At 42.0% G+C, this 22512-nt stretch overlaps 1 long non-coding RNA gene across 1 annotated transcript; it reads right to left on the bottom strand.

Moving 5' to 3' along the window:
- Positions 1 to 239: 239 nt before the first annotated feature.
- On the bottom strand, positions 240 to 4009 carry LOC149781339 (uncharacterized). The gene is made up of 3 exons (XR_016414501.1): positions 2558 to 4009; positions 1287 to 1435; positions 240 to 385 (listed from the first exon to the last, which is right to left on the bottom strand). It is a non-coding gene; the product is annotated as an uncharacterized LOC149781339 (long non-coding RNA).
- Between the last annotated feature and the right edge of the window lie 18503 nt (positions 4010 to 22512).

The raw sequence follows: 22512 nt of genomic DNA, 5'->3' as shown, positions 1-22512 counted from the left end.
AAACTTGAAATAAATAAGTTAAAACCAGAATAGGTGACATAATATAACTTTATTCAAGTCTAAAATATGCTGCATATTCTAGTTTCAGTCGTAATAGATACACTGCATACAGGCAGCTGGTAAGATGGTGCTGGAGATATCTTGGCCGTGAAATCCGAGTTGCTTTGCCATCCTTTGCAGTAGATGCAATCAGAAGTTCCCAAGTGAAGGTGGTAACTACACGTTTCACGCACGTGTAGTTATCTCGCAAATCGTGATGTGAGAGCCTTGACAGCCATCGACTTGTCTGGCCGCAGGGATTGGCTGCATAGAGATGGTGGTAACTATCAACTGACTAGTTTCCTGACCATTTGCTCCAGTGCTGCCATCAAATCTTCAACATATTCTGAAAGAAGAAATGTTTCCCACCATAATTTAAGAAAGAAGAATTTCATCCACTGCCTATATGCACGCTGAAAATTTTTATAACAAAAATTTGTAAATAGTAATAAAAGTTAAAATAGTATTTGAATGTATAATTATTTTGTTACAATATACGATCTTGAATGTGTGCTAAAAATTTAAATCTGCACCAACTTTATTTTGATTAAAAATCCAGGACTTTCCTTTGATTAAAATAAATTAAATCAAGCTGCTTTGCCAATATTTTGAGTGTATGCGATCAGATGGAACTTCTCAAGTGAAAGTGTTAGCTACACTCATTTTAAGAACTTGTACTTTGCTTGTCTGGTTCCGTGCTTAGTATGCTCCCTTCGCGTTGCACTCCGCTGTACTAGCAAAGTGCAACGCAGGGAGCATACTTAGCAGGGAACCAGACTAGTACTTTGCGTGCAAATGGGATGTGTAAGACTGGACAGCATTCGACTTGTCTGACCTCTGGAATCGGCTGCATAGAGATGGCGGTAACTATCAAGAGACTCTGACTTCTTGACGATATCCTCCATTACTGCCATAAACTCCCTTCAACAGTCTGACAGAAGGAATCCCCCCCCCCCCAACGTAATTTAAGAAGCTAACAAGAATTACACCTACTTCCTATATCCCCACAAATAATTTACTAAAAAATAATTAAGAGAATTGGAGACAAGATTTAAATAGTATTGTAGTAGAATGAATAATAATTTTGTTATGATGTATGATTCTGAATATGTGCTACAAAAATGAATCCGTATCGACTTTGTTTTGGTTAAGGTCCATTAAATCTAATTTGCTTTGCCTGCAGGAGATGCAATCAGCTGGAATTTTCCAACTGAAGTGGTAACTACACAGGTTTCAAGGCCTTGTACCTATCTTGCTAATCGTGATGTGTGAGCCTGGACAGCATTCGACTTGTCTGGCCTCTGGATTGGCTGCATAGAAGTGGCGGTAACTGTAAATCAACAGACTGGCTTCTTGACCATATCCTCTATTGCTGCCATCAGCTCTTCAACATATTCTGAAAGAAGAATTTTTCCCTAGTATTTTAAGAAACTCAGAAGAATTTTATCCTCTGCCTATATTCACACTGACAATTTACCAGAAATAATCAATGGAACTAGAAAGAAGATTTAAGTAGTATTCGTTTAACATACATATAAACCGTATTTCAATGAATCATAAATAATATTAAAGGCTAAATTCTTCTATATTACCTAAAATGAATCTGAACACAATAATAATAATAATAATAATAGTAATAATAATAATAACAATAATAACAATAATAACATACTTTCCACATCGAACAAACATTACTATTCACATTTGCAATTAATGGATTGTGGGTGGGAATCCGACCTAGGTCAGGATACACTGATACAATTGTGTATATCTAAACAAGGAATGTTTTGTTGTTGTTATTGTGGGGTTTAACGCCATTTTTCAGCACGATAGGCTATACATGGCGGCCAGTATTAATGGTGGAGGAAGAACCCGGAAAACCCCGGAAAGAACCACCTACCCACGAGAAGCTACTGGCAAGCTTTCTCACATGCCCACATTGGCTGAATCTTAGACTCGAACCGCCGCAGACAGAGGTGAGATGGCAGTGATCCGTAACGAAGAGCGCTTTAGACCACTTGGCCACTCGGGTCCCAACAAGGAATGTAATTTACTCCCAGATCCTCAGAACTAATTAGTCTTTACAATTAAACACAATCAACTATTCACACCATTTAAGCACGAGAAGAGCACTTGTGATATATCATTATAATTATTGCTGAAAACAGCAACAGACAGGAAACAAGCTACGGCATCCACACGAATTTTTTCTGGGGTGAGGTCCAAACAATGCGGAGGGGGGCAATATATATATATATATATATATATATATATATATATATATATATATATATATATATATATATCCCTTTGATTTAGGCTTTGCACCATTACACACACAGAGATTATGATAAAGCAGGTTTCAGGGGTGTTAGGAGTAAGGGTCGGCCTATTTGCAAACCCCCTCCCAAGAAAACCACCCTCTCGCATTAATCGCTCGTAAGCTAGGTATATTTGTGGCAAGAGTTTAGGGTTGACAACAATTAATATAGCATGCTAAAATCAATAAACTTTTTACCCTTGCTCGCTCTCGCTTTTGTAAAGCTCCTCTCCGGCAAGTGTCTTTAGGCTTTTCTTGTCGTTCGTATCTGCTAATCCTTCTTGAGAAGTTCAGTCTGTTGTTTTATCGTCGGCAATGGCACGTACAAAGCAAACGGAATATCAACTTGGAACCCCCTCCCAAACTGTGTTTTCGTCCACGGATAGGTATAGCCAGGAAAAATACTAATATAGAATGGACTAAGGATCATGAAACAGTATACGTAAAGTATAAAAATTTACAACTTGTACAATAGTTACAAAACTGAAAAAAAAATCCAAGTATCAATTGACTGAACGACAATCACGCGTTGCACGTGCAAAACGCAAATGTTTAAACACAGGGAAGTAGCAGAAATGGAGAAAACTTTTCACACCAGGAGAATTGAAAAAACAGAAGGAGCCTTTTTAGAATGTACATACAAACAAGGGACACAAGAAATAGATATGAGAGTTGTTGTTGTTGTGGGGTTTAACGCCATTTGTCAGCATACGATAGGCTATGCATGGTGGCCAGTATTAATGGTGGAGAAAGAACCCGGGAAGAAGCACCGACCCACGAGAAGCTACTGGCAAGCTTTCTTACATACCCACATTGGCCGAATCCTAGACTCGAACCCACGCAGACAGAGGTGAGATGGCAGTGATCCGTAACGGAGAGCGCTTTAGACCACTCGGCCACTCGGGGCCCCTTAGATATTAGAGAAGTCGAACCTGAAAAAAGACCGAGTATGGCAAGGATGTTGACCATTTTGAGAATTTTGAACAACAAATTCATCAACCTTACAGATTCGCTAAATAGAAAAGGGGAAGATGGCTATGTCATAAGACCTAAGGGAAACGAACCTGTATTGCCGTATGGGGAATTAAACTGTGGAAAGTTCACCGTAAACATAAGGGAACCACCGCCGTTTATAAGGAAGATCAAAAGAAGGACAGCAGAGTAACACTTATCAGAGATTCCATTCGAGATTCCACTCGAGGCCACAGTAGAGAAATTTGAAAAGAAGTTCCAAATAAAAGTGACAGGGGCAAGAATGGATACACATCCCGGTTTTTCCTTCAAGAACGGAATGAGAATTTTGGAGATAGAGAAAGAAAAACTAAAGACAATAAAGAAAGCCTTCTTTCTACATGGTTTCCTTGTGCTATCATGGTACAAGGGCTGTATATTCCATAGAAAATATAAAAAGTGCGGGGAAAGTAGGTCACACTCCCCGGAAATGCCCAACAACAAAAATTCTATCCAATACACTAAATTGAGAACCCACTACCTCCAGGCAAAATGAAATGAGGGAACAAGAAGGCACACAGGCATCAAAACCGAAACCAAGGAACAGGAAACGCATACAGCAGACAAATACAAGAGAAAAAGAGACACAAGAGCATCCCAACAAAAAGCTAACAACCCAGGCACTCAGTGAGAAACAATCCAAAGATAAACAACAGGGACATAAAGACAGAGAGAAAAAATCACATGAACTGAAGACAAAAGAACAGGATCAGACAGAACAAACAAATCCAAAGAAAAAAGAAAAAGAAAATAAGGAGATCTTAACAACACGATGAGGAAACAGATAAATCAGATAAATCACAAACATCTGATGATAGTGAAAGGAAAAGGAAAATTAGAGAAGTGTACAAACTTTCGATGAAGTATTGGATACAACAGATTTCGCAATAGAGACATTGAATTTGCAAAATGTAATTTGAATTGAAAAACAAAATTAAAAAAATATTATTTAAAAAAATTAAATGGAAGAAATATATATATACATGTGAGTTTGAAAAAATATATGGCATACAAATATGAGCACAGAATCTAAATGGAAATAACATTAAAACTCGCAAGTAAGCCTTCGGGTAAACATAACGAACAAGACGGGCCGACTCGAATGGTCTGAAAATATCAGATGGGCATCCCGCCGCCCCCCCAAGTTCGTATCTGCTTAATACATTGTTTCCTTGAAACAGGATTAGTAGGAAATGAGTGCAAACTCACTCCTTCTCGTGCTGTATTGCTACAACCTCCAACAATACACCTTTTTACCATTTTTTTTTCACACACGGTTCCACTTGTTAAACGTAATTACAATGAAAATCGGAAAGCTGTGTTCCCTACATTGCGTCACTTCCGCTTTGCCTTACGGAAAGTACCTAGCGCGAAATCAGCTAGGAGCGTTTTGTCTCCAACGATAAAAATCTATGTTCTGTAGTCATTATTTTCATTAATGATGAGGCTGCATATCTTGAGCTGAGACGCATCAGCTCCATTCGCAAATATCTTTCAGCTGATGCCACTAAAACACTTGTGTGTTCATTAGTACTTTCAAGACTGGACTATTGTAACTCAATTCTGTCTGGTTCATCTCAATATCTACTCCAAAAACTTCAAAACGTTCAAAACACAGCTGCTGGGATCATACTTAGAGTACCACGATCAGAGCACACCTCTCCGTTGCTCTGTACCTTACACTGGCTATCCATTCGATCCAGAATCAAACACAAAATTTGTTCTCTGTGCTATGTTTCACTGTCGGACTCTAGTCCAACATACCTATCCGACCTCACCCATGTGTATACACCAGCAAGATACTTACGCTCCTCTTCTCACAATCGTATACTCAGTATTCCCACTATAAAAACAAAGTCACATGGACAGCGTTCTTTTGCATACCAGAGCCCAGCAACGTGGAATGAATTGCCCACTGAACTTAGACACAAAGACACAGTGATCACATGCAAGAGTGCTCTCAAAACTCACTTATTTCGACTGCAAGAACAAACTTAAAGACCTAATAATGTTTCCTACCTTAAATATTCTCAGCATGTTTTTTATGTTTTCTAATTTCATGGTGTTTGTTTTTTGTAATCATATCATTATATATGTTTTTTATCTTATAGGTGTTGTCTAATGCTGTAAAGCGCTTAGAGCTTCTAAAGATTAGGCGCTATACAAAATCCTCGTTATTATTATTATTATTATTATTATTATATGACATAATGCCTATACAAATCGCTTCGTTAAGGTTAAATGTATAATATAAACGAAAGTCGTGTGAGCGCACTAGTTGACCTTTACCATTCTCATCTTCTTGTTTGCAAACAGATGGCTGCACAGATGCATGAACTGCCGAAGCACCCCTGATAGCGCCTGTGCAAAACAGCTAAACCAGCCTGTACCAGCCTACCAGACACGGAGGGTGTCTATAAGGGCTGCTAATAATGTTATGGAAGAGCTCGTGCAGGATGCGGTGGCTCGCCCGACATGTGCCAACATAGACCTGCTAAAACAAATAAGAGCGGCTAAATCGGTCGACTATAGCTTGATAATGGCGCCTGTTGGGGTAGTAACGGATCAGAAAGGCCCGGTACGCAAAAGCCCCGGGTTAAACAGGCCTGGTCCTGAAAGGACCAAGACAGAAAAGGCCCGGGTGAAAAAGGACCGTTTACAAGATTGATTAATAATAATAATAATAATAATAAGTACATGCAGTTATCCTTTTATGACAGATTTTCTACAATATCCATATCTATTCACTTCTTAGTCAATGGCATTATTTTCATATATTGCTAAAACAATGAGCTGCAAAAAAAGGAAGCAATGGTCAGTGAGGATTAACATCGAGACTTAAAAAAAGCACTGATATCAAACAGATTACACAGATTGTTGTACCGGTATCAGGAAGGAATCAGCGATCGCATTGTACTCTTCACACTTCCTTTACCTGTTTTCAGTCTCAAGATTTTTTTCATATCTTAGGAAACTTTGATAATCACAACTTTGAACTATCTCACATTCAGTAATTTACGTAATGAGCAAGTAGTATCGTGTCGCAATTAATTTCATGATCACTCACGTACGGTTGTGACTTTGTACACAATGATTCTTTACTGCACATTATTTATTAGATATTTCGTAGTAAAACAGGGATTTGATACTTACGTACTAGTTACTTTTAGTATACATGCTACAAGTAATTAGTAAACGAGGTTATAAATGGGCCTTTTTGGGTCGGGTTTTAATGGACCGGGCCTTTTAAGCACTAGTCCGTTTTGGTCGTTGGCATTTTTGGTACCGGTCCGTTTAGACCAGGGGTGGGCAAACTACGGCCCGCGGGCCGCATGCGGCCTGGGAACAAGTCATCATTCGCAGTGACTCTGTTTATGTTACTCTGTTTATCAAATAAATGTGCTTCTTTTGAAGTTTAAGTTTTCAAATATTAACAACATATTGACAACTGAAAATTAATTAGATGTTATTTAGAAAAACCTTTGTTTTTGCTATTTCAAATATTAATTATTTTACTTAATGAACTATGCGGCCCGTGCCAACGTGTACATTTGTGTATGCGGCACTTGCACTGGAAAGTTTGCCCACCTCTGGTTTAGACCCTGATCCGCTGGGGTGGGTCACTTGAAAGGGCAGCGGTGGTAAATGCTCGTTTGCACATAATTGAAGATGCGGCTTCTGACCCGGTCGTGTGGCAGGTGCAGCACATATGGGTGGGTAATATAAAAGCTTGAACGGGCGAATGCAGGTAGTTAGGTTCATCTGTGAAACGGACTGTTTCATTTAAAAAAAAATTATATATATTTTTTATTATTATGAGCAGCGACTGCCTCAGCTAGCTTTCTAATAAATTTCTAATCACTTGAGGTCGAGTCAGCCGATGAAAAAGTCTTTCTCACAGTACTTATGTAATGATCTTAAATAATGTACATATGGAAATCTCGACAAGGATTCAGCGGTTTAAGTTCGATTTTACAAGCTGCCAGTTACCTAGCACACCGCGATCGTAGACCACAGCAAACCCCCGAGAACAAAGCCCTGACAAAGACAGGCCTTCTCAAGAGCTTAATGAAATAAACACCGATAGCTCCTACAAAAGCTTCCAATACTGCTAGTTACAATTGTACAAGATTATTTATTGTGCGCATGACATAATTCCGAAGCCATTACGACAACAATATAGAGCAGACATTGTCAATAGACAACATATTGACGTTTTAATTTAAAAAAATGCAATGTCACAATAGTACTTCAGCACCCAAAGTTAATACCCAGTATGGCCCAACACTAATTAATTTATGTACTACAACATAAACTGTAATTAGACAATGTATAGATTGGCTTAGAAACACTAAAAAAAACATGTACCAGCGTGGGTCTGTAAAGATCGTCCTGGGCTGATTGAAAGGTTCATCAGTAACAGAGAATGTGGAGTAACAAGGACAACAGTTGCAGTTAAGCAACGGGTTTACAAATCGGAGGGCAAGAATCACCATATTAACGAACTTAGGAAAAAAATGATTACTATATGAAAGTATCGTGTAACGTAATACAATTTATAAGGTTCGATAACGGAGTTAATTGTACTGGGTTGTCTTGATTGAGGATATTTGTTGTTGTCAACGAGCTTTTCGTCGGTGCTGATATGAAGGGTCACCTACTCGTCGACTTGATTACTATATACGTGTTGAAACTATGAGCGTTATTTCTGTTATTATCCAAGAACAAAAAACTGAAGAAATCATTTAAGTATACTCCGCTTTGTTTTATTTTTCTTTCTTGATGATACCGCATTTCGTTATAAATGGTGCCGGGGGAAGGGGAGATAAATAAAGATCGTTACATCACGCCATGAACCACGAGATACGACCCAGACACCTAATAATTTTTTTTTTGATTTTTTTTTTTTTTGGTGTAATCTCTAATAAATTACTTATACATTAGAATATCCCAAGAATTCCTTATGCTCAGAAATGGGGTGGGGGTGGGGGGCATTCTGCGACACTGATCCATGCTACCATACAATCTAGTGAATACGATACATTATGACGTCAGCTCCTAGAAAAAAAAATACTAATCTTCTGAACACAGACTCCCCATAGTTAACAAACAACCACTAGAATCTAACAAAGCTATAAAAGGATACTTCTGTGTACGGGCATGTAAAAGATGGTTATGTTCTATAACCTATTATAATCAAGAACATTATCGGCCTTTCTTTCCAGCCCAGAAAAGACGCGTCTGATATAATTCCTCGACACTGATAACTTATATTCTGAACTACTTTCACTCACATGGAACAGTATGGCAGTGGAAGGAGACAAGTCCCAGTCGGAATGTTGTCTGCTTTTGCCGTCGTAACATATGTACTCCGCCAGAGGCAAATCACCAAATACATCAAATACATCAAACTGAGGTTATTTCGTGACATGACGGAAATGGCTCAGCAATGTTCCGCTCGAATTCATTCATACGTTTCTGATTATAGGTAAACGTAATATACTTTGTTTACAAGACAACACATGCTGCTTATTTTCCCCTTCCGTTTTACGTCCAGAGAAAACAAACATTTGTATTTGGCCTAGGTTATGACAAATATAGGTTCAGTTTTTCATCTCTTCTGTACACTAGAACTTTCCTAAAGCTGACTTCACATCTGTGTATTTTAATTAGCATACAAATTATAATATTTGAAGCAGCAGAGAGGGTGAACAGCCTCTAATTGACTCACCCTCGAACTCGAAAAATAAGCCTTCCTGAAAATCGCCCAAAAAAAGATCGCGTCGGAGACTGGCGGTGCCGAGACAACACCCTCGCTGCTGCTACTATCCAAAATTTTTATCAAGGCCAACTCAATATCTCGACCGCGGATCATGTAAGTTTATTGTTATAAACCATGCGGGGATAACTGAGCCTGACTAAATAAATTTCTAAACTTAATTATGTCCATATCTCCGCTACACCAGGTCTGATGAATATTTCGCAGGGTATGTGTATCAACACCATTAAATACAGCTAGAATATTGCAGTTATCTCTGATCACTTTTGGCAGTTGTGTGTATCGTTGAGTAACATAAATCACATCTGTGTTTTTATTTCTTCCACGCGTGAATATCCAAACTGGATTTGATTATTTATCCAGCAAAACATCGTCGTATACAAGTAAATTATTAATGAACCCATCAAGGTCATCCACGGACGGTACTTCATAAATATCAGTAATACATTCAATTCAAATACAACTTGTCCTATTTGAGCCATCTCATTACCAAATTAAGCAGCAGTTGCGTTTTACCAGACCCAGATGGACCTGGTAGCGCAGCATGATAGTAGTGAAAGGGGCCACTTTAGCGACAATGGGAATTAGCATTAAAAACACCCCTGGGCCACTTTGGCGACAATGGGAAATTTAACATTACGAAAACCCCTGGGCCATTTTAGCGACAATGGGAATTAACATGGGAATAGATTTTGGGCTTGTCTAGGGACAAGGGAAATTTAACATGGGAGAAAAAAGCAATTTTAGGGACAAGGTGAATTTAACATGGGAGTTTTTTTTGTTTTTTTTAAAAAAAAAATATAAAAAAAGGGGTAGGCAATTGAAAGTCTATCTCTTTTCGAGAGATGTGGGTGGCCGTGAAAAGGGCCTTTGGGTTTTATGTTAATATTAAGAGATATTAACATAAATGGCACCGCATTGGTCTTCTTCTTGTCCTTAGGCTGCGCCTGACTGCAGGACCGTAAATCAGGACTCTTTTGAGGCATCCTTGACGTTCTACATAGACTCTTCGTATCCACAGGCTCGTGTCTGTCCTGTGGATAACTGTCCAGGTGGATCGGACATACATTGGTATGTCCGTCCGGAACATCATCGAAGACACAAACGTGGAAGATTGTACGTCGGTCCACATCTTGAGGCGCCGAGTAACAGGTGAATCAATGCAGTGAACTGCGCTTATTTATAGGTAGAGGAAGGATTGAAACGGATTGAGTTTGTTGACCAATCCAAACACGCGTTACAAAATTCAGTCAGCCCACGTCCAATCGGAAGAGAGCAGTCTGTGACGTCACGTGGTCTATATAGATTCGCTAGCGCCTGTGCGCAGTCAATTCATGCGACAGTTATTCAACATGACGGAAACTCAGAAAACGATCAATTGGGGTGCACCAGCAGTGGAGACCACCCAAGGGAACCCGGACTTACTTTCAGAAGAGGTAAATTGGGATTTTGTGGATTTTCTTACCTCGCAAGAATTTGTTCCGGAACCTTCGCCACCTTCTTCATTACCGCACGTGGAGAATTTTAGACAGAGAGAGAAAGAAGAATTGGAGAAATTTATACATCAGCAAAAGGAAGCGGAACAAGCTTTTCTTCTACAGCAACAACAGCAAGAAGAAGAGGTAAGAAAAAAACAACAACAACAAGAAGCAGCAGCAAAGAAACAAGGGTGTGAAAATCAAACGGTCACGGTACTGTTAGACATTTTAGCGGAGTTAAGAAGTCTGAAACAAATGTATCAGACTTCTTTATTACGACCGAAGAGAATACGACCTTCCCGAGCTAAACACTCCAACCCTGTGACTAAGCCTACCGTGCCACCCTTAGTGATTTCAACCAAATCATCATCATCAACAGTACGCAGTCCAGAAGTAGGCCTTGGCCGTGGCAAAGGCTTAAGACAGTTAAAGTTGATTGCTTAAACTCACCCCTACACCAAAAACCAAAGGCCCTTTTCAGGGCCACCCACGTCTCTCGAAAAGAGATAGACTTTCAATTGCCAATAACTAAAAAAAAAACAAACCCATTTTACCCCTATAGTACGTGTGTATGAGTGTGTGAGTGTACGTTCTTATTTTAAAATCAAAACTCAAAGACACTTACCTTTTTTATATCTAATTTATTTTTTTATAAATGTTTACAATCCAATTCACAATTCACAACAGAGCACTTTAAAAAGTTCATAGACTTCTTCTGTCTCATTGTTTAGTCTCTCTGGTTTTTGAATTTCTTCACCGTCACAGTCTTTTCCTCCTCTTCCTCCTCACTTTCTTCCCTTCTTCTTTTCTTCTCCTGTTTCTTTTTCTTCACCTGTCTGCTTTCTTCCTCCTCCTCTTCTTCTTATTCTTCCTCTGAAGAATCCCTCTCTTCTTCTGACTCCTCTTGTTTCTTTTTTGGGCAGTCTGGAGACCAATGTCCTTTTTCTTGACAATAATAACAGGTATCTTGACTTTTGTCTTTTCTAACCCCTTTTTTTCTTTTTTGACGGTCTGGACACTCTGAAGACCAATGCCCTTTTTCTGACAGATAGAGCAAGTATCTTGACTTTTATCTCGCAAGGAAGGAGAGTAGTCCGTCGGCTGGTCTGAAGAGAATTTTCTAATGACCCCTCGCAAAGCTCTGATGAAATGTTCGATTTGTGTAGTCTCTTCCATCGTTGTGCTCGGTTTGAGAGTGAAATGAATAGTGAAAGGACAAGACACATACCCTTTTATATACGCTGGTCTGCCATGACTATAAATTAGTCCATGGTGTTTAAACTTTAGTCATTTGACGTTTTGCTATCAAGATGAAACGATCCAATTCATTTGAGAAGAAAGAAGAAGAAAGTAAGAGGCAGAAACGTGATCTATCGCCTCGTACCAGGGCTGAAGTCTTAGCACAAATTCATGCCAGTGATTTTGAAGAGGACATGAGTGAACCAGAATCCGAACCCTCTAAACAAAGTTCACCGCCCTTAGTCAACCCTGAAAAGTACTACTCCATTCAAGAGACGGAAAAGCGTCCCTCTAGAAAATTTAGAACCACGGCTTACAAATACACAGTGAAGTTTAAAGATTTCAAGTCCGAAGTACAGTTAGAGAAAGCAGAAGGGTTCATCACCGACATGTGGGATTCTTTACTCACCACACTCAAGCGACAATGTCAACCCAAAGAAGACGATCGCTTGAGACTTTCCATGCAACACGACGGCTTGAAATCCCCTGTTTGGATCGAGTTTAGCAGCCCTGCAGAATTGACCGCTTCCAAAGTCATGGACAAGATTCAACACGTGCAACAATCCAATGACCAGTTTGACATCACCGATGGAAAAGCCACACTGGACATGACCCACGTCTCTCCTCCTTAAGAGACTGGCCGCAAAAAGATCTTATTGGTGAACGACCTTCGCAGCACCAAAACGAGTCTCGTCCGAATTCACAACCCTTAAGACCAGATGTGTTTAGCCAGGGCTATCGTGGTGGGACGAACCTATGCTAACAAGAATGACACGGCAGAATGGAAAAGAGCCTGGAAAACTATTCAAAAATCGGACCGAGCCAAACAACGAAATGTGAAGCAGAACTCTGTTACAACAAGCTGACCTGTCCAAAGACACCCCCTGTGGCATTCCTGAAATGCAAATATTGCAAGATGTCCTAGCTCCACGCTACACCTTGAAAGTGCACCCTCAAGAAATGCGTGGGCCTCTGTTGTTTCGAGGGAAAGACTTTAAGGATGGAAAATACATTCATGTCTATTATCACGATGACCATTTCGATACCATTACTAGTATCAATGGATTCCTGGGATACAGATATTACTGTGAGAAATGTGACCATGGCTATAACAATCGAGAACAACACAAGCATTGTGGATCGAAATGCTCAGGATGTTTGGTCTCTCCACCCTGTCTGAACGAAAGGCAAGAACCAGTGCATTGTTCTGCTTGTCTGCGCACGTTTGTCAGCCCTGCCTGTTACCAACAACATTTGAAGACGCAAGGTTCACAGCAGAAATGTGCTTGTCAACTGCTGAGATTGTGCCCTACGTGTGGACAAAGCATACGTACCAATAATACCACACTTTTTCAATACGCAAGCCAATCAACACGCCGTTCTACCCCATTTGCCTGAGGTTCACTATTACGACCCCGACAACATGCATACCGAACAAAGAGACGCTTTCTACGCTTGGTACCAGGCTCACGCCTCCGACCCTTTTGCTAAAGTATTGTCGTTCCGACGTGGACATTTTACGACGTTGCTGTGGAAAATTTCGAGAACTGTTCATGGAACACGGAGGGGTCGATCCTTTGAAAGAAGCTTGCACCATTGCCAAAGCGTGTTCCTTAGTGTACCGCCAACGATTCATGCCTGAAAACACCGTGGCTGTCATCAGTCCTCAAACGACCAACTATGTCAAACGTCAATACTCGGTTAAAACCCTACGCTGGTTACATTACTTGTGCGACAAGGAAGACAAGTGGATTCAGCATGCCCGCAACGGAGGAGGCGAAAAGACCATCGGAACGCATTCGATCGATGGGTGGGACTTAGAAAACCCCAAGATCGTGTACGAGTTTAATGGTTGCTTATTTCACGGATGTCCCGTCTGTTATCCTGACCGTGGCACTAAAAATCAGTTTTTACAACGAACCATGGAAGACTTGTACCAGGCCACTTGTCAGCGACGCCTAAAGTTAGAACAGGAAGGATACCAAGTGGTGGAAATGTGGGAACACGAATACGATCACCGTTTGAAAACCGATCCCGAGTTTAAACGCCTCGTGGAAAGTTGCCAGTTCATGGACCCGCTGAACCCGAGGGATAGTTTGTACGGAGGAAGGACCAATGCCACCTGTTTGCTGTGCCAAGCCGACGAAGAGAAAGGAGAAGAAATCAAATACTTGGACGTGTGTTCGCTGTATCCCTACGTGTGCAAATATTGTCGCTTTCCTGAAGGGCACCCACAGTTGTTGACAGAACACATCGACCTGAAAAACATTCGACAATACGAAGGTCTGATCAAGTGCAAAGTCTTGCCTCCAACGGACTTGTACCATCCCGTGCTACCTCACCATTGCCAAGGCAAACTGATGTTTCCTTTGTGCCGTACTTGTGCCGAAACGTGCAACCAAGATCAACCTTTCATCACACCCAGGAAGAACGGGCCTTGACGGGAACCTGGGTCAGCGTAGAATTGTTCAAAGCTTTGGACATGGGATACCAACTGTTAGAAGTGTACGAAATTTGCCACTTTCCCAAGACACAACAATACCACAAGGGTGACCCCACGCAGAAAGGCATTTTCGCAGACTACGTGGATGCCTTTTTGAAACTGAAGCAAGAAGCCAACGGCTATCCATCCTGGTGTCACACTCCCGAAGACCAAATTAAATTCAAAGAGAAATACTGGGCACAAGAAGGCATCCCTTTAGATCACATCGTGAAAAACGAAGGCAGGCGATCGTTTGCCAAAGTGATGTTAAATTGCTTGTGGGGGAAAATGGCACAACGACCGTGTTTACCCAAGACGGAATATTTGACAGAACCTTCCCGCTACTTTCAGATGATTCACGACAAAACCAAATTCATGAAACACATGGACGTCGTTCGCGATGATTTGATCTTGGTCAATTACGAAGAAGATCTGGACTTTGTACAAGACGACCCCTTTGGAAATGTCATCATTGCGGCTTACGTGACAGCCCATACTCGCTTAAAATTGTACGAAGCCTTAGAACTGTTGATCGATCACCCGAGTCAACATCACCCTGACATCGAAGGAGACCGTTTAGGAGCCTGGACAGACGAGCACCCCGACGACAAGATTCTAAGTTTCGCCAGTGGTGGTCCTAAAAATTACGGTTACGAATACCGGGACAAACAAGGAGAAGTGCACACGCAGTGCAAAGTGAAAGGATTGACTCTGAATTATCGTACCAGTCGAGTGGTGAACTTTGGGGTATTGAAAGAAGCCTTGCAGTCTAGAGAAGATGAACACTTTAAAGTGACCACCTATCAACCCAACAAGATTGTACGTTTACCCACTCACCACATCGTCAGTCGACCTTTGGAAAAAGTCTATCAAATCGTGTACCAGAAGCGAGTGCGACTTCCCAATCATTTTAATTTGCCGTATGGACATGTCGGTATGAAACATTGGTTGTAAGAGGATAAGCCACCCACCAGAAGCATGACTTCGAAACAGCAAGAATCGAGTGAGAAAGCCGATGAGAACTCCAAGTTCAAACCCTACCGTTTTCCAGTCTTCTTACCTGACTATTGGGATTGTGCCCGTCGATTGGACACGTTTCAGAAATGGCCTACGGATAGGGAAGGATTACCTTCTTCGCATGTTTTAGCTAGAACAGGATTTGTCTACTTGGGACCTGAGTCAGTATTGGGATACGAAGTACAGTGTTTCAGTTGTGGCCTGAAGTTACGAATGGATCTATGTACCTATAAAGATTCAGCTATTCTGGAACATACTCGATGGTCTCCTCACTGCCTTTACCTTTCTATAGCCTTTCCACCCATGACATTACGGTACAATGATGACGGTACCTTAGAGACGGTACCTTCCAAAACAAGACATAAAAAAGGAACGATGTACAAGCTTGAGACTGCATTGCGACTAGTATAAAAAGGAACCCTAGGCAAGATCGATAGTTCATTGGGACTACCAAGACCAAGCGAACAAGATGAATACTTTTAGAGAAACAGAAAACAAGTTCAGACAGGTACACTTCAAGTGTGGGACTTCTGAAGTGGAATGCGATTGTGAGCCTTGCGATGGGAACGATGCTGTACGCTGTGACCTTAGCGATGCCGTAAAGCATCATGGGAACTTTGTTCTCACTACCCCTATCATGGAAAGTGATGCTGTGCGTGCCAAACCTGAGGGATGCGAAAGCGATGCCGCTCGTTCTCTTGGACACTTTACTGGGTTTCGTTTTAAAGGTGGATGTTCACCTTCACGTCTACCCCCCTACGGATGTCATCCAGCCCTGAGCAAACTCCTGTCCATGTCACCCAACCGTCATCGAAACGAACCTGTGAAAGACGAATATTCGTTTCCTGTGCGTTTGTCGGAATATTGCGACTTTGAAAATCGTTTTCAATCGTTCAAAGGAAAATGGCCTAAGTATCTGGGAGGACCAACCCCCGAAGAATTAGCCAGAGCCGGATTGTTCTACTTGGGCGAAGGGGATAAAGTCAAGTGCTTCAGTTGCGGTGTGTCACTTCACCACTGGGAACCGCAAGATTCGGCCTACGTAGAACATGCTCGATGGTCACCGAATTGTCATTACTTACCCTTAGTGGGACCGAGACATTGAAGTAACTTACCATGTCGTTGACGAAGAAGAAACCAGATTGGTTAGGAGTCAAATGTTGGACATCACCGAGACCAGTATTTAAACTTCATTTTAAAAACGATATTGAATCATTACCTAAAGAACTGCAAGAGAAGATTTACAAGGAAGTTTGGCAGGGACTTGCCAGAGTGAAATCTCAATGGGTGACTGTAGAACTTTTGTGTCGAGAAATTCACAAGAGGAAAGTGAAAAAAGTCAACCAGTGTGTTAGATTTCTTTGGGTCAAGGGTGCATTCGTTCTATTATATTACTCTAGACCGTTTACATCAAAAGAGTTCAGTGAGATTCTTGGACGTTACCCTTAATGGCAGTGGTCAGAAATTACTCACTATGTGGATTACTTTTGCTCTAGGAGAAGATTGTGAATTGTACTGACTGACCTATTCATGGATACTTTTCAAGAGAACATTCGTGCTTTGCCTGTGGAGTTGAGAGAACGCATTTAACGAGAGCTGATCAAAATACAAGTCAAACGTAAAGAACAATTGCATCCGTTACGTCACCAGATGTTTAACCACTGGTACCTGAATGGTATAAGAGGACTGATTCGTCAGAAATTGTTTCAGTGGTCAGACCTTGTTGAACACTTTGAGTTAGTGAATGAACGAAATGTTTGTAATTTTGGTTACTTCGAGATTCACCTAGAGCAACGGATTGAGGAAGACAAGTTAAAAGATTACCAACATATTTTACGTGGAATCTGCTTAGCGGAAGAGGAAACATCTAAACAAACTCTGAAGTGTAGGTTACAGTATGCAAGATTTAGATTCCCCACTGGAGAACGAAGATGTCTAGTTAGAAAGTACCTTTATTGATTTCGAAATAAAGAGACTATAAAATCAGGAATCCATGCCACGGCTTATGTCACAAGTGATTGAACAGATTCCGTGGAAGGAACTCAATGACCATATTCAAACCGTGGATCATTACCATCAATTATTACGAGATTTGTATCCGTTCAATTTGGGACGACGCATAGGGTGTGTCTTAGTGACTTGTTTTCTGGGATTTCGTTTACCAGCCGATTCCTTGTGGACCCTTTGCGAACAGTATTTACCACCCCATTCAACATGAAAATGGTGCCTTTAAATGTTCACGAGAGACTCATTTTGCTCAAAGCCTTACGTTTTCCTCTGGATACTTCTCGACATCTACGGGAAAAAAGATTCGTCAACTTTTAGCTACCCAAGACGTGTAACGATGTGTGTGTAGCTTGTGACTTGCACCCCCACTGGACAGATGTCCGTGCCTGGAAAAAATGGGATTTTGAGGCTTGGACCCAAGAAATGGCCCAGTATGCACGAGAGTTGTGATCCTTCCTTTCAACGTCCAAAGAAAAATGTTACTTTTCAACCTGTGTTAGTGACGGTGCCAGAAGAACCCGTCACCCAGGACAGGACTGTCTTGGACATGCCTGAAAGACCCTTTCGGGAGGACACTTGTGTGACCTTACCCCCTATAGAACTGGTCAGAACATTACCCAAAACATGTTGTACAGACACTTGATTTTATTCCACGTTGATGGTTATCATGTGCCTTTTATCGTTGTACTTAAGTCTTTGGCTTTTATGTATTTTTGTCTTTCGTGTTCATGTTTAAAACATTCAATAAACGTGTCCTGAAAAACGTATATAAACTCTTGTCTTGTTTGTTTTCGTGTCACAAGTGACATTCCTAACACTATGGCTACCTCTGGTGTCTCTGCTCCCTCTTCCTACACTGACAAAGTCATCGACGAACACTTAGATCGTGCCAGTTGGGAGGCTTTGTATCTTCGTCATCCCTTTAACATGCTCATTGCTGGACCTAGTGGTTCAGGCAAAACCGAATTCGTCAAACGTTTGATCGAACATAAACATCATTTGATCGATCGTCCACCTCAACGCATCGTGTGGTGTTACAAAGAGTGGCAATCGGCGTACAGCCTCTTGCGAGAAAGTCAAGGCGATTCCATCGTGTTTGTGGAAGGCATTCCTAAAGAAGACGACGGCATCGTCTCTGACTCCCGTCAAACCCATTTGGTCATTTTCGACGACATGTTAGAAGAAGACGAAGAAGAAATTAAACTGTGGTTCACGCGCAAAGGGCATCACCGTAATGCCAGTGTCGTTTACATCACCCAAAATTTGTTTCAACAAAGTAAAGCCCATCGCACCATCAGTCTCAATTCGCATTACGTGGTCTTGTTTAAAAGCCCTCGAGATAAATCGCAAGTGCAAGTCTTAGCCAAACAGTTAGGGACGCCTTGGCTGACTCAGGCGTACGACGATGCCACTCAAACTCCACACGCCTATTTACTCGTCGATTTGAAACCTACGACCCCCGATGATTTGCGATTTCGTACCCACTTGTTTTACCACTGGGGCCAAGACGGAGGGCTTGTCCTGTACACGTCTCCGTCCTCGACTTTACTTCACTCAACAAAAAAATCTATAAAAACCTCAAACACTTTTCGTCTGTCTCACACAGTTTGAACATGACGTCCCTTCAGTCGCATCTTCCCGTCAAATTGATTCGTGCCTTGTATGGCATCAGTCGAGAAAAAAATCCACAAATACGGGCTCGTGTCTTAGAAGCTAGTCTCAAAGAAGTCTTACGATGGTTCACGGTGACAGGACGTCAATTACTACAAGGGATCATTCAGATTCCTAATCAAACCAAACGCTTTTTTGATCGAAACAAAGTCGCTTTGACCCAACTGGCCGATCCTCGCATCGACACTCAAACCAAAAAACAAATCATTTTGAAACCTGGAGGGAGCGGTACTCTAGGAGGGGTCATCATTCGCTCTCTCTTAAGATGGGTCCTAATGCTCCCAAACTTCTCCCCAAGAAAAAAGTCAAACGAAGCTCCAAGAAGAAGAAAAAGAGCCACGGTGTCAAGACCAAGTCCCTAAGGAGACCCGTGTCTCCAAGAACTTCTCCAGTGGCGGGACCCTCCTCTTACCAGTCACCACCCCGGAAAAAGAAAACAAGCCCCCAGAAAACGAAACAGAGAAAAAGTCCCCAGAAAAAGAAAGGTCCACAAGAAAACTAGTCGCAAGAGAGGCACTTCGGCCCGGACGCAACCTTACACTAGCAAACCACGACCTGCAACGGCGGTGACCGCGTCTCCGATAGCCTCAGGTTCATTCACTTCCCCGTTAATGACACCAAGAACTGAAGAGTACTTGGAGATGTTGATCACACCAAGAACTTCTCCGTTAATGACCCCAAGAACTTCCCCAGTGGTAGGGCCTTCCAATTTAGTGGCAGTGGCCGCTGCTCACAAAATACCTTCTCCCAAAATCAAAGTCCAAGAAAGATCGGGCATGTTACAAAGTTTACTGGATTTGTCCAAGCAGGAACTGGCTCGATTTAGTCCGTTGCGTACCCCTACACGACGTGTCATGCCTGTCCTCAAGTTGATACGACGTAAAGACAATCAGTGGCGATGCGTTCCAGTATAAAAAAGGTGTGTGACCAAGTAGGGGTATCAGTGTTTTTTGGTGCTGAAGACTCAAAGATGTCACCCTCCAAAAAACATCCCTCTTCTAAACAGCCCCAAGGAAAGAAAAGGAAAGGACTGCCTCCTCGTTTAGTCAAACATGGGGACATGTTATCTGTCCTGTCCAAAGCTTCTCCACCCCTACGAAAAAAACTCATTCAATCAGCCTCCAAAGAGTTCATCGATACCGTGTGCGAATGTTGTTTGAACGTCTTGAAAGGCACGATCCCTTTGTCCAAATACCAGAAACAATGCTTAGGCAAACATCGTCACGTTCTTCGCCAAATGGTTCAAAAGAAAATTCCCCTTCGCCAAAAGATGAAGATGTTGGTCCAACGTGGAGGAATTTTACCCCTCTTGTTAGGCCCATTGTTGAAAGGAGTCTTGGGAACCATGTTGGGAGCAAGATAAAAGGGCCCTCGGAAGTCCCAAGATCTCAGAATCGACCCCTGATAACCCCATGGAAGGACGAAAACTAGCTTTAGTGCCTTACAAACGATGGATGGAATACCATCGTTAGCAAGAACAACGCACCCCGCATTTACCTCCCAATCCCAATTTGAGCGAGATATCCCAGTTACAACACGAATTGCTGTCCTTGATGGATCGCCAAGATTTGTCCGAAACAGAAAAATCGCAAAAGTACGGTCAACTCTTGCAACGACTGCAACTCTTTCACCAGAAAGCCTCAGACGAAACAGCTCTTCCCACTCTGAAAGATTTTAAGACCTTGATGAAAAGTCCAGCACCATCACCAGTACCACCACCACCACTACCAGTGACCAAGACAGAAAAAGGAGAAGAAGAAGAAGGGTTTCAAACTCCACCAGAAAAAGTACGCAAGTTAACAACACCACCTACCTCCAGAATTGGATGGATTAAAAAGATGATGACCACCCCTTCTTCATCACAAGAGAAAAAGAAAGTGAAGACAGAAGTGAAGACAGAAGTGAAACAAGAACCGATATCCCCTGTTCCGACATCCTCCTCCTCGACACCTATTGCCGGTCGCACACGCAAAGCATTGCAATCCAAGAAAATACCCCAAGAGAAAAAGAGTAGCATCTTCCAAGAGTGGGTGTCTTATTAACACACAAACCAACAAATGGAAAAAGTCTTAGCCAGCATTTACTACGATCCCTCCCATCCTGCAGGATACGCAGGAATTTAAAAATTGTCTCGTGCTGCCAAAACGCTACTGAAAAGTCTCCGTTTACCTCAAGTGCAACGATGGTTACAAGAACAAGCTACCTACACTTTACACAAACACATTCGACGCAAGTTTTCCAGAAGTCGCACCCGAGTGGAAGGCATCGATCATCAATGGCAAGCCGATTTAGCCGATGTCTCTCATTTAGCCAGCTACAATCGTGGCTACAAATATTTGTTTTGTGTCATCGACGTCTTTTCCAAATTTGCCTGGGTCGTGCCCTTGACTTCCAAATCGAGCAGCGAGTTAGTGCGAGCCCTGCAACGGGTGTTGAAACAAAGCGGTCGTCACCCTCTTCGATGGCAAACGGACAAAGGCACCGAATTTCTGAACCAAGCTTTCCAAAAAGAATTAAAGAAACGTGACATTCATTTTTTTACCACCGAGAATCCCGAAACCAAAGCCAGCATCGTGGAACGTTTTCAACGCACTTTGAAAGAACGCATGTGGAACTATTTTATGCATCACCACACTCTGAAATACATCGACATCTTACCGCACCTGGTGAAAGCGTACAACCAACCTTACCATCGAAGCATTGGACGTGCCCCGCAAGAGGTGACTCCCGAGAACGAAGTGTTGGTGTTTGAGCGCCTGTTTGGTACGTCCCCGACGAGTGCTGTCCCCAAGAAAAGTGGAGTATTAGCCGTAGGAGACTGGGTACGCATTGGCAAAACCAAACGCACTTTCGACAAAGGTTACTTACCTAACTGGACGACCGATGACGATGCAAGAATTCCAGTGGGTGGAATTTCATCCCGTCTCCTCTTTGACGGATTCCGCTCCCATCGAGTTTGAAATCAAAGGACAGCCCGAAGATTACATCGATCTGAATAGCAGTTACCTGTACTTGAAAGTGAAAGTGATCAAAATGCACAACACCAATCCAGGAGGCGATGCTAGAGTAGCTCCTGTCAACAATTTCATGCATTCCTTGTTCAGCGAAGTGGACTTGTACTTGAATAACAAACTGGTCAACAGCAGCATGGATGCTTACCCATATCGTGCCTACCTGGAAAATCTCTTGACGGACGGAAAAGAAGCCAAGAATACTCATGTGGATGCTTGCGTGGTATGGAAACCTGACACGGCAGGTGTAGCCACGTTTAACGACACAGTCCTAACAGAAGATGACAATCCTCACAATGTGGGGTTTAATGACCGTCGTAAGAAAATTCTGCAAGGGCGAAGTTTAGAACTGATGGATCGTTTGCATTTGGACATGTGGTTACAAGAAAAGTATTTGCTGAACGGGGTGGATATCCGTCTTAGACTGAATCGTAGCAGTGCCGCTTTCCATTTGATGG

This window comes from Sinohyriopsis cumingii, chromosome 15 (genome assembly GCF_028554795.1).
Source record: "Sinohyriopsis cumingii isolate HCF-2022 chromosome 15, ASM2855479v2, whole genome shotgun sequence".
NCBI classification, from domain to species: domain Eukaryota; kingdom Metazoa; phylum Mollusca; class Bivalvia; order Unionida; family Unionidae; genus Sinohyriopsis; species Sinohyriopsis cumingii.
Note: the sequence above shows the minus strand (reverse complement) of the source record. Positions and strands in the feature narration are given on the sequence as shown.